Genomic DNA, 11,186 nt, shown 5'->3' on the forward strand with positions numbered 1-11,186 from the left:
CAATAAAATGTATGGTCTGACAAGACACTTGACTTCAAGCTGGGCTCAGAATTCAATTGGCTTCAGAAAGACCCAGGTACTTGCAAGTACCATATGGTGCTTACTCACCAGGCAATACTTTTACCAATTCTGGTTTACTTTGAGAACAATTTGAAACTGTGCATTTGTTAGAACTACACAGGTTTCAGATCTAGAAACAAGACAAATGCTGAAAAATTGTTTGCCCAGGTCAATTTGAAATCACCATGAAATGCATTGTAGATGAATTCACATTATTTATTTACTTATAAAGGAAAACAACCAAAAAGTCATTGTAGTCTTAAAGCTTTCTCCTTTTTCCTGCAAGTTGGAGTTTTATAATGGCTGGTATGTGCAGTATAGGAATGTATGTGTATTGTCAAAATATCTCACGGGGGTACTGCTGTTTTATAAATGAAGGGGCTGGCATTAATCATAAAGGGTGCTGTGTACTAGTGTGAATATACTATTGACCTCTGCATTATGTATGTTACATACTTTGGACCTATACTCTTTTCACTGGGCTGTATGCTACCTACAATTCTGACTTCTGATTGAATGTGTTGTTTGCATAAGTGATGTGGCATGAATGCACAGTATATACATTCTGTTGGCACTTGTTTAGTCTACTACTTCCCTTCCCCACTTCTTGCTCTCCTTTGTGCCCAAAAGTGCCACAGATCTCTTAAAATCCTAGCAATAATATTGTCAAGTCAATCTATTACAGCCAGGACCCAGGAGCAGGACAGTGGTCACTGTCAGTAGCTGTTGTGTCACAACTTGGCTAATGCTGATTTTACAGTCGGTTTTCTAGTGCTACACTAATGTACATGTAATTCTTCAGTACATATTTAATGTCAGACTAAGTTATTCTTTATATGGTGTGTCTACTTTTACTTCAACTGGTAACCTGAGATTTTAGGATTGATTTAAGTGATTGATTGGCATTGGCATAAATGCTATTTTTATGTAACACTGAAGATTAGCAATGTTTAAAGTGTAATTTAGGAGATTGTGTTACCCTATTGCAGTTACATTACAGACAGGAAAAAATAATGTTTCTATAAATTGTTAGCATTCCATCTCATGGAAAAGATCCCTTTTATTGAAATTTTGTATATGACTGTATAGAGGAAGAGTAGTAAGTGGAATATATCACTGTTTGATTTATGTGTGTGTCTAAATTTTAGCCTGGGACTCTGAGCTCTGTAAATAACAGAAAATATATGAAGATTAACCTTACCTGAAAACTTTAGTGAAGTTGTAGGGTAGGCCTGAGAGGAACATTGTTAAAACATTTTGTTTGACAGGAAAATAGCTAGAATCTTTTCAGATATTGATGAATATATTTTAATTTCTAAAAATAAAGTGATGTTACCTTTTTTAGCATAACAGAGAATAGTATAACATATAAATGCTGAGTTTTGTTTTTTCTAAATTCCTTAGTATATGTATTATTTTGCATTGTACCAGTATACAAGCCATAAACCTCTATATATTGTAACATTAATGTTTTGAAGAGCATTATTTTTGTTAAGGGTGTAACAAATCAGAGATGTTTCTTTTTGTTGTTTAATGTTTATTCCCTGATATTTGTTGCCTTGTCATCTGTAATCACTGTGGGATGGAAAGAAAGGATACATTATCATTAGGAATTCTAGCAAATTAAATAAAAGGCTGATGTCCTTTAACAGCAATTTCCAGGAGAGGAATGAAAAGATAATTACAAAAGGTCTTGTTTGTATTTAAAACATATGTTCATTTTATAGGAAAAAATAAAGCATAAAAAAAGTTTGAATTATTTGCATATATTGTAGAACATAGTCTAGATCACTGTGTATGTCTACAAACCAAAGTGAATTTCTGGCTGTTTCACCACCACTAATGTCACAAGGCTTTGAACTTATATCAGTGCAATCAGTTCGAGATGATCATAAGATAATTCAATATTCACTGACATGCATTTGAGCTGCAGTTGATCTCCTTTTAACCTGCATTTTCCTGGGTTTTGTATTTCTTTAGAATCTAAAACAACGCTCGCCAACCAGGGAAAATTTTGGTGGTCCACGGCTCTGGCCGATGCATTCACTGCGGTCAGGAGAAGGACCCCGCTGGGGCGAGGCACCAGCCGGAGCAATGTACCACGTCCCCCGTACGGATTCCAGGCTTAGGGAAGTGGGCACGTTGTATCTCTGGACACAACCCTCCCACTCTCTTATCGCAGGATCAGATCTGCGATAGGAGAGTGGGTGGGTTCTGGCATCATGACGGCACTAAAGAGGATGTTTCTTCCCCTTTGATTGACACCCGGCTCCCCACACATGTTTGGTCCAGAGCGGGCAAATTTAGTAATCCGCCGGTCCGAAAAGGTTGGCGACCACTGATCTAAAACATATATGGAGGAAATAAAAGGTTAAAATGCAAGCCCTCATTCTTTAGTTTCAATAGTGATAAGTTTGCATCACCACCCACAGATCAAGCCTGGTATTGTAACGCAGCCACAGAAATATTATATTACTGAGCTTAAAAATACCTTCTACACCTTTCACTGCCCTCCCCCCCTTCCTAAATCACCATTAGAGAAAATGCACATACTTGCCTTACTTTGAAAAAAACACTTTACTTACCTTTACAGACATCTTTTGTTATCATCATGAATAGTGAGAAATCATTAAGATAGATAAGCATGTTTAAATGTTGTTTTTCTATTAATAGCTGCATGATTCTTCTAGAAATATTGTGCTCCTGAAGAAGCGAACTTATTTCTGCGAAAGGTGTCAGCTTGGAGGTTTCCAAGAAATGGATCGTGCTTAATGTATTTTAAAAAAAAAAAGTTTATGTACTGTATAACAAGAGTCTTTTGTGGACATAGGTATGCAAATATTTATTGTGAAATACATTTGATTATAAAGGTATTTGTTTAAATTTATACTTTGTTATGCCTAAAAATCCTCTTTAATTTTTTTTTTTTTTGGTACTAGTACTCTTGGGATGTGGCATTTTAATTCATTTAATTTATACCCATAGGTAAACATTTCTGGTGGTTTTCAGGTCTATATCTACTAATATTCCATGATTGAAAAGATGGTGAGAGGGGTGGCTGTGTAAGTGAATCTTTAACTTTAACGTGTTATGATAGTTTAATTAGTAATGTCAGGTAAAACATACCAGCCAATTTGATTTATATTTGTTGTAGTCAAGACAGCATAGGTACTTGAAACTGTCAGAATGACTAGATTTTTGTTGTTGGTGACAGGTATATTCTATTGAATTTATTATTTATAAATTGAAGCTTTCCTACTTTTAAAATATCATTATCACTGCAAGATACCTTTTGGCCAGTGCTCTGATGCTTTAGTAATCTCTGCACACCATGTGCTATATGGTCCAAAATTCCATTCCAATATTCCAAATACTATGGGTTATCCATGAAAGCAGTAGGCTTTATGATGAAAGGGTAAAATCGCTTTGAAGTCCTGAAAAATATAACTGTGCTTCTGTGTTTATAATTATAAAAGGGAGGTAACAGCAAGACTGCAAATCAAGAAAATATGCCATCCAGTGTTTTTTCACAGGTAGAAATATATTCAGTGTGAAAAAATTCTGTGAAATATTTTGTAGGTGATGAAGGCAGCAGCTGGGAAAACATGACTGACACCATCTAGGAATCTAAGGACAGGAGGGGTACTCAGTTCAGCAGGTGAAAACATGCACTAGAAGCTGCACCTGTTCAAGAAACTTTCAGTTATTAATCGCCGTGGAGCAGGCATTTATCAGCCATGTTCGCTGTCTTTGTTAAGTCTTTGCCTAAAAAGTCAAATGAAAGGAATGCAAAGGAATACATACACACAGCACATAAAAAAGTGAGGTACTGTGCCATCTGCCTAAAAAACTTCCAGTGATCATGAGATTTCTTCTAGTGTAGGGGTCGGAAACTGAGAAATGAATGTGCAGTTACTAAAACTTGGGGAAACATTGAGAAGGCCTTTATTTAACTCACCTTCTGAAAGTCTCAGGTGTTGTCAGGCCAAACCTTTCTCTTCTCTTCTTCTTGAACTGAATTAGAATGCAAATAGGAATGTCTGGATAGCTTCAGAATGCATAACAATAGGAGATCTGGATACTTTTATGTGTCTGTAACTTGAATTTATTGAAGTCAACAATAGTATTCTCCATGTTACTTCTATGTCAGAGGCAACACTTTGCAGTACCAGTTATCAAGAATACAGATTGGAGTTGCTGTGTACAGTAAATAAGCTGAAAAGGGACTATCAGACACTGTACTTTGTCTTTGTAAATGCTGCTTGTTTTTTTAAAGGTGAATTCAAGCCAGACAAAGACACATAATAACGGAACTCAGTTCCGTGTTCAGTAAAGCAGAATTCCATTACAAAGAGTTAGTGCACCCGGGCTCAGAGTTTTCTCTTATGCTACCCAAAAAGGCACACAAATACTTGTTGGTTCTGTTAGTGTATTCCAGCTTTCAGTGATGGTGTGGCAATTATTCTGCACTGTTACCAAGTTTACAGCAGAGTTGCCACTATCATGTAGCCCAGAGGTCAGCAATCTTTTTTGGTCACTAGGCCATTTCAGGGTTAGGCAGGAGCACACTAGGCCGGACTTTCTCCTGAGTCCCGCCCTAATGGCTCTGCCCCCACCAGGAACACCCCCTGAAGGGAAATCCTTCTCCTACGCAATGCATACAGAGAAGAGGGAATGTTCCCTATTTACCCCGGCGACGGAAGTGTTAACTCCGGCCCGGGAAAAATAGGGAAGGGAGCCACCACACGGAGGCTCAAGGAGCATGCGGCTCCGGAGCTCCAGTAGTTTGTTGCCGTTGCTGCAGGTTGCTGGCCGGCATTAGGCCGGAACAAACTACCGGCTAGGCCTTATCTGGCCTAAAGGCCTGAGTTTGCTGACCCCTAATGTAGACTGTGCCTGCTCGCATCACACTGTGATAAAAAATGTAGCAGGGGAGTGTTTATTAACCATCTTTTTGCTGATTTACAATTCTGTAACTCGTCAGTCTGCACCTGGCCACACCTAGTCCTGCCTTCTGCACAGGTACAGACTTGTGAATAAGAATTTACAGTTTACCTAATCTTTCTCCCAAACATGTAGTCCAAGCAGATTGAAAAAAGCTGTAACTTATTTGCAAATTCTGACTTTTTGTCTAATGTCATTATGAATAACAAAGCCATCATCTCTAAATGCTCTCTTTGGTTGCTTTTGTGTGCAGGTGAAGGATCTTCAATGTGTGAAACTTTAGGTGAATGTTTATTACTATTAATATTAAACTCACCAATCAAAATAATAGCAAAATAGACACTACCATTAGATATTTCGTGTTTTTTACTGCCATCACATGATCACCAGAGGATCTGGAGACTCCGGCAGTGCTTTGTATCTGATCTAAAATCTGCATAACAAATAACACAAATGTTCCATAATACCATGGAGTGTCAACATTAATGGGTTAACAAGTAAAAAGTATACTTTTGTTAAACTGTTTTCCCACATCAGGACAAACACTGCACTTTTCCATATTGTTATGTAAGCCTTGCCAAGCAGTAAAGTAATAAAATACACCTGGCTGCTGGAATGTGTGCAGCACTATAACAATGATTGGTGAGATGCAATACATTTAGAGGGTGCACAGACCATTTCCTTTCATCCTTTCAAGCTGATCTACCTTTGCCGTTTCCATGGAAAGCCACCTCAAACCACATTTTAGAGACAAAAATAAATTGAAAATTATTGTTAACAGGGGGGAAATATTTTTATTCAATTGCACTGTAAAATATTTATTTTATTCATGTATTGGTTTCAGCTCTACAAACATCCTAAAAGATTCCTGACAGCAAAGCCAGAATGTAGCCAATCTTTTAGATTACAGCTGACGAACTAGACAAGGTTAATTTATAGATCATATTCACTGCAAGGTTCTGTGTCCTTGAAAACACTGGGGGTTACATGATTACAACTGACTTTTCACAAAATAAAATGATATGGTATATGTTGTATTTTGCCAAACCATAGATAAATAACCAAAGAGTTCATAATAAATATCAAATATTGCAAAAGAATTCTCTTTTTTTCTTGTAGGGAGTCATTCATAATGTAATTTAAATAGAGGAAGACAGAGTTTACTTTTTTTTAGTATTTAATCACAAGCAGGCTTGTTTACACAGGGACTAATTTACTAAAATATGAGAGAGCTAAAACTCAAACCTCCAGTCTATATTGTTTTCAAGTTCTATGATTTGTACATGGACTCAATAAATTGTATATGACTGGATCTTTGATGCATACATTCACTTCAATTCTCTTGACTTCAAACAAAAGTCAGGCCTATGGAATATTGAGCACAGATCTCAGAAATCTCAAAAGTTCCATAGTAAATTCACAATCCAGCCACTGACATAGTTCCAATGTCATTATTTGTTATGTGACTGTAAATCTTACATTGAGAGGACTATGAAACAAAAAGTACAAAAGCTCATATAAGCTGCAGAAATAGAGGTTATGCCATAGTTAGGATGACCAGCAATTTTGAAGATGTACCAAATTCATAGTCCAATTTAAGGTGATTATTTATACAGGATGGGGGTTCTCCAACAGACTTCACAATGTTTGCTTTGCTACATTGTACTTTGCTTTGCATTTTGCTCATTAATGGCAGTCTGCAGTATGGAGCATTTCATTACAGAGAGCGTGCCGCTAGTGAACTAGTGAGCTTAGATGGGACACATGACCGAGCACTCCTTAATATTTTTTTCCTTCATTGGAATGACTTGGAAACTGGTAGCTCCAGAATCCTAAAGCAAGTAAGTGAAGGATATTTCACAGTTGTAAAGTATAGCATGGGCTGATGGTAAGGCCATACGGATGCCTTATGAATATGACCCCAATCTCATTCAGAGACTGTACATTTGCTAAGTATTTTGAGCTGTTGAGCTATATGTATACGTAGGTGGCTATGATGGACATGCATTTGACAAAGATTTAAAGGCTGTAAAATGACAGAAGATTTGGCTTTTATTCAAGCCTGACACAGGATGCATTTCTGGAATTTGGTTTTTGAATAACTCGGAAAAGAATTTTGTTCTGCCCCCTTATGCATTCTAAAGCCATGCAGATGTATTCCCATCTGTTCAGTCTTAGCTCATCTTCAGTTGTAGCTTTCTACCACACACAAACTGATTTTTATTAAGTGAGAATGTACATTGTTTTAAAAGCCGGGTCTTTTCCATCAGGGCTGGGATACACATAATAGAGGAACAAAATGTGACAGCCCATTAAACAACAGAAATCCACCACTATTTCTTAAATAGAGGCAAACAGATCTGTTCTCGGTCTGTCAACACTATGACATAAAAAAATGGTTATTGGTTTTGGCATGTTTTCAGCACACATAACCAATACTTTATGCACCATATTTTACTAAGTCTTTAGGGTTGATTTACTAACAGAGTTAAGACTGTTCACTAAGCAAAGTGATCACTAGCTTATTGAATAAGGTGAAGCTCTGCTGACTTCAGCTATCCAAATATGGATACCAAAAATGCACATACTTGGGTATTCTTTGTAAAGAGAATTTAAACTACATTCACTAAACCAAGTAAATTAAAGCTTGCAGAGTTATAATTAACTTGGTAGGTAAACTGTCTAAATCAATCTCAGTTTGCTTAAAACCATTTTAATTATTAAGTTATCTTTCATTAATAAAACACAGCTTAAGTATATACCATGAAACAAATGAAGACAAATGTTTTTGTATATATCTACAATTGTATTTAATTTCACCAACTTTAGCTTACAGATCGTCACTTATGTCTTTCCTAATTCTGATGCCCCACTACTAAGATGAACTCATTTCCTGGTCCCCTAATTCAGCTACTACTGGTATTGTATAAAGCTGTGGCTAAACTTCTCCACTTTCCCTAATTTTAAAGGAAGGGGGTTAGGATTAGGTTAGGATTAGGATTAGGTTATTTGTAATCTGGATAACCACCTATTGCTTTGTAGTGGGCAATTAAGGAATAGTACAGTTTGTGGACACTTTAAGGGAATCCTTTAAAAAGGAAGCATGGAGGCTGCCATTACCATTTTCTCTTTCTAAAATACTAGTCAGGCCGGTCTGATAAAGAATACTTTTGAAGTGCAGATTAGACTCTTTGACTCTTAACTTTATGATCTTTATATTTGTTCTAGATGTGTGACTTTAAGTGATGAAGCTAAAGGCAAATGCTGGTGCCACAGAAATTTGTATCATATCTGGAAAAAATAAATTAATTCTCTCAATGTTGCTTTATGTTGCACCTAATCCTGACACATCTACTTTTTTTAACATCTTCATTAACCACTTAAGTAGGAAATAAAAGTAGTATGAGACACTATAGGTCCCTATAGAATGATCATGAGAAATGTGGTTACACTTTATCCTGTAAACCCAGCCCAGGTTTTATGGTCCATGGAGTACTTTGCAGGAAAGGTAAAAGGAAAGTATGTGTACAGGAGGCAGCTCCAATACTATACTGCCAGTATCCATCTGTTTACGGAACAGCCACAGTTTTTATTTACCCCCCTAGCGGTAATCCCGAGTGTAACTCGGGGTCTATTTTACATGCAAAAAGCGGTAATCCCGAATCACACTCGGGGTCGCTAAGAAACCACTTACCTTGTTCTGTTGGCATCATCCAGCTCCTGCTGGTCCCTGCAGCTCCTCGGGACAGGTCTTCTTTCTTCGATCTTCAGCTGGTGACTGCAAAGACGTTCCTTGGGGTTTCCCCAGGATGTAGGTGCATGCGTTGGTGTGGGCGGGAGGAGCGGTGGGAAATTAAAATAATTTTGTATTGGAATCAATACAAAATAGCTGTATTGAATCCAATACAAAGAAATCTTTATATAATATAAATATTATACATGCTACTGTACAGTTATATTACGTTTCACTATTTGTTTTTGTTTTTTTGTGTTTTTTTGTTTAAAGTTTATTATTAAATTTAATAAATATAATAATAATAATAATATTTCGGTGAGTTATGCCTAAGAAATATAGGCCTACAGAGTAAAATAAATTTCCATGCAAAAAAATGTACTGCTTTTTGCGTGGAAATACAGACAGAATTAGAACGCTAGGAGGGTAATGTTGCAGAAACAGTTTGTTGACAATTTTTAAAGTTTTGCCTTGGTTTTGTTATGTAATTTGTTTATAATTCATTCAATATTTCAGCGGAAAGTCTATCCATATAATACAAGATCACAAGGTGAAATATAGACATACCTTCCAGTGAATTAATGGAGCAATTTCTTCACTAATGATACAGTGCACCCATGTATTTTTAGTCATTTTATCTCAATACTCTGGTCTAATGCCAAATTTATAGGCTGTTATCTATTTATTTTGGAACTCTACATAGTTACAATCCCTCTTGCCCAAAAAAAAGTGGTTTAGTCTACCACTGCTTTTGAAAATGCTTGACAGGTTCCATAAATTCTGATTAAGCCACACTATTCTTTTGTAAAATAGTAAAAATCAATGGTGTTTTGATTTGTTTAGGAAAGTAGGTACCGTATTTTCCGGCATACAAGACGACTTTTTAACCCCGAAAAATCTATGACAAAGTCAGGGGTCGTCTTGTACGCCAGGTACCAGTACTTACCTGCAGCGTCCGGTGTCCCCGCGAGTCCCCTCTCTGGTCTGGCGTCCCTGCGAGTCCTTCTGTGCCTCCTTCTGTCTTCCTGCTTTTCAGCTTACACGAGTCCTCCTGGGCAGGCTCGCGTTGCTTCACAGCAGGACTCGTGTAAGCTGAAAAGCAGGGCGTGAGCCTGGATTGGCTCTCCAGTGGAGAGCCTGGATTGGCTCTTCACTGGAACACGTCCATTCATTAAAGGAACGTGCCCATTCATTACTTAGAACTAGTAGTGTACAGTTCTTTCTGCCTCTCAGTTCTCTCACAATAGTGAGATCTGACTGGGCATATAACACGACCCCCAAATGATTGGTTAGAGTGGGGGGTCGTCTTATACGCCCAGTCGCCTTATACACCGGGAAATACGGTATATCCCAATTTTTATTTACGGTACATTTCCTGGTAGCTCCAAAAGCAATCTCCAACAACAATGTGTTTTCCTAAACTGAAATTTTGAAAGCTCAGCTTCTACTACATTGAGAAATGTCTTTAGGGCAGATAGGATTTTTATTGGTTTAATACTCTTCTCAAGAAAAGACAGCATGTCAGACTCATAAAGTGTGATACTTGGCAAACCTGATTTTACAATGTAAACTATTTTACACATAGGCAACCTGTAATGTTACAAAAAGGAAATGCATAAGAAATACCGCCATCAAACTAGATTCCCAAGGGAAAAAAAGGGCATCAGTGAGCAGCCTGAGAACCAGGTGAATCATAAATATATTAAAAATGTTTGTTTCTTTTAATTATTTGAATGCTGGATTGTCTAGTCTGTAAATGATCATATAAAATGAAAAATGTGATCAATCGACTATTTTGTTAATCTCATCATATTTAGGGGATACATATATTACACAACCTCAGATAAAAATGAGATTAGAAATATAAAGCTTTAAATATTTAAATCCCATAGGTTATGCTTTCATAAATTACTTACAAAGCACATTCAATAAAGGCAGTGAAAAAATAAACTCAGTAAGACACCAAGTGAATCTAGCTTATAAAAATCAAATATAACTAAGTGCCAGATTTGGATAGGATAACTTTCAAAAGGGCTGTTCTACTTAAGAGGATTTTTCTTTAATTGAAATTCAGTTTCAGCAGTTCCTTAGGTGTGAGCATATCATTATAAAGCCTAAAGTTATAAAATAGTTTGCAATATATAAAATTGATTAGATCTATTCTTTTTTCACTAAACTCTGACATTAATAAATAAAATCATCTTATTTCTCTTTTTTCATAGTGTACATCTTCCTATGTCAAATTTTACATTACAACACTTCTACTTTTATTCAATTGTACTGCCTTTGAAGGGAAATTTATTTTTCATTCCATGTGCACATATTTGTAGGTATTACATCAGTGTTTTTTATAGAAAATCTGCAGCTGTAACTTTCACATTTTTTAGATATTGCATTATAGTAATTTATAGATTAGAAACTGGTGAAATGCCTGTATTTCACTGCAATT

This window comes from Pyxicephalus adspersus, chromosome 5, assembly GCF_032062135.1.
Source record: "Pyxicephalus adspersus chromosome 5, UCB_Pads_2.0, whole genome shotgun sequence".
In the NCBI taxonomy this organism is placed as follows: domain Eukaryota; kingdom Metazoa; phylum Chordata; class Amphibia; order Anura; family Pyxicephalidae; genus Pyxicephalus; species Pyxicephalus adspersus.